This window comes from Bidens hawaiensis, unplaced genomic scaffold, assembly GCF_021521415.1.
Source record: "Bidens hawaiensis isolate Kalapana, Puna unplaced genomic scaffold, B.hawaiensis_p1.1 tig00001920_1, whole genome shotgun sequence".
Lineage (NCBI taxonomy): Eukaryota > Viridiplantae > Streptophyta > Magnoliopsida > Asterales > Asteraceae > Bidens > Bidens hawaiensis.
Genome location: NW_027491107.1, coordinates 3348918 through 3351833, shown reverse-complemented (window position 1 = coordinate 3351833; position 2916 = coordinate 3348918). Strand labels below are relative to the sequence as shown.

Below are 2916 nucleotides of genomic sequence, written 5' to 3'. Positions count from 1 at the left end.
ATATCTTAATTCCATATATTTATATCTTCATTTCATGTAGTTATACCTTAATTTTATTTATTTTTAAGCAAAATTTTAGCTCATGTTTGATATCGGCTATTAACCGAACCAAACCGATAACCGATCGATTCGGTTAATGTTAATAACCGAACCGCACACACCCCTACCATGTATTATAAAAAGTTCACTAACGATGGATTAAATGCTCTAAGTATGTAATAAAGCATGTTAGATAAAATGGCAACAAATTTAAAAAAATAGTTGTAATTTTAGAAACCAAAAGGCTCCATGTAAACAACCTGCTGTAAGCAGTATTCAAGTCCTGAAATGAAGATTCGATAACTATGCGTCTAATTGATCGTGCAATCTCTTGTTTTCCCAGAAACATCATCACCAGAACGACACCGTTTCAATCACATTCAAATCACCATCATTTCAATACCAATCAAGTAACCCCATCAAATTCAAACCCCACCACCAAACTCTCAGTACAAATCACTCATGCCACGGCAATCAAGACCGGTTCCATTAATCACTCATACGTTCACAACCATCTATTAACTTTATACACAAAATCCACTAATTTAGCATCTGCCCGCCACCTGTTCGACGAAATGCCCGTGAGAGATGTACGTTCTTGGACCATTATTATTTCGGGTCTTTCTCGACTCGGGTCATACCGTCTAGCATTAGACTTATTCACCCAGATGCTAAAACAAAACATTACTCCTAATCGCTTCACATTTTCAAGTGTTCTAAATGTTGTGCCGGTGCAAATGTGCTCGCTTTGGGTAAATCGATTCTCGGTTGGATATTAAGAAGCGGGGCGTGTTTAGATACGACGTTGGAGAATTCTATACTTGATATTTTTGTAAAATGTGAGGCCTTTGATTATGCTACAAAGTTTTTCGAGTTGATGAGTGTTAAGGATATTGTATCATGGAACATAATATTAAGTGCGTATGTAAAGAATGGTGATTTGGAGAAAGCATTAGGGGCATTTTGGGGATTACCGGTTAAAAACACAGAAACTTGGAACACGATTATTGATGGGCATTTTCAAAATGGGCATGAACGAGTCGCAATGCAGCTTCTTTACCAGATGGTGAAAAGGGGTCCGCCTTTTACGAATGTTACATTCTCTATATCATTGTTGTTAGCATCTTGTTTGACTAACGTTGACCTTGGAAAGGAGATTCATGGTCAAATTTTTAGAGTTGGAATACAGGATGTGGTTATTAAGAATTCGCTTATTGACATGTACTGCAAATGTGGTCAAATGCACAAGGCAATGATCATTTTCAAAACTTCGAATCAGCATGTGTCTGCAAGCTCGATTGTAAACGGGTACATTCAAAACAATAGATTAGAAGATGGTTTAAAAGTGTTATTATTTATGATAACCGAGCATGGTAAAATTGACGAATATACTCTCACGACTGTACTCTCCGCTTGTGCGGATGCTGGACTTTTGACCCTTGGTCAACTCATACACACATACATCATAAAAACCGGGCATGAACCGGATGCGTTTATAAGTTCATCAATGATAGACATGTATGCCAAATGTGGGCGGTTACAATTCGCTCGGTTAATATTCGAACAATCCAAGACTCAAAACGTTGTGTTGTGGACCACTATAATATCATGTTATGCGTCACATGGCAAAGGGACAGAAACTATTTATTTATTTGAGACGATGGTAAACAAGGGGATTAAACCGAATGAAGTAACTTTTATCTCGGTTTTAACTGCGTGCAGTCACGCGGGTTTAATTGATGAAGGGTGCCGTTACTTTGGGTTGATGAAAGATGTTTATGGGATTGAGCCGGAAGTTGAACATTATACGTGTATGGTGGATCTTTTGGGTCGAGCGGGTCGGTTGGGTGAGATAAAAGGTTTTATATATGAAAATAAAGTTTCACATTTGAGTGGTGTTTGGAAAGCTTTTTTGTCATGTTGTTATTTGCATAATAATGTTGAGATGGCAAAATGGGTTTGTGGGAAGTTGTGTGAAGTTGATCCATCTGCAGCTGGGAGCTATGTTTTGATGTCGAATGCGTTTGCCTCTGATTGTAGGTGGGAAGATGCTGCTGAGATGAAGGGTTTGATGAAACAATTGGGGGTTAAAAGGAAATCGGGTCAATCTTGGATCCAATAAGTTAATTGGAAGATTAGGCTTGAGACTAGACCGATTAATACGGGGACCGATAAGCTATAAAAGGATAACTCATCGGATCCACTGACGTAGAGCTATTGAAATAGTTCGTGGATCGAAGTTTGTTTCAAACTCCCTGACAATCAGCTTGCACCGAGCTGGCTGTGTTTGATTTTGAGCCAAGTTAGAGGCAGATGGGTTGTGGCTTATTCGGCTATCTTAAGTTAAAGTCATTTACGGAGGTCAACTTGGTCAAGGAAAAAGGCCACACAATTCTATTCTTATGTACCAGAAATATTGTCTATGGTATTTGTTGGAAAATTAGAATACATTTAGTGGAAATTAATTTTGAAATTATTATTATTAGACTTTTCATATAGTGAAACTCTTAAGTAGAGTTGTTTAATGAACTTGATTAGTTTTACTAGCAGGAGAGTTCGCACTTCGTGGCAGGTGTAAAATATTAGCAAAACCTTCGTCTTTTGAACCCTTAAGTGTCTTTTGCTTGGTACGTGCGGTTGGCGTTCAATTAAAATTTCAAGCAATAACATGCAACCTAACATAAAACACTTATTAATGTGATAATAATAAACAAAAAAGTTATTGCGACAAAATGGCATGTGTTATATAATTTATGACCACACTATTGTTGGTTATAATAATTTAAAGAGCTTTAATTTTTGTCAATGTTGCATGTGTTAGTTTTTACTTTCCTTTTGTATCAGGCCCACACTTTTTTTTGCGCATAGCTCCCGCGA

General features: G+C 37.3%; 1 pseudogene; it reads left to right on the top strand.

The window, feature by feature from the left end:
- Window positions 1–293: 293 nt before the first annotated feature.
- On the top strand, window positions 294–2620 carry LOC143599504 (pentatricopeptide repeat-containing protein At5g16860-like; annotated as a pseudogene).
- The last annotated feature ends 296 nt before the right edge of the window (window positions 2621–2916 follow it).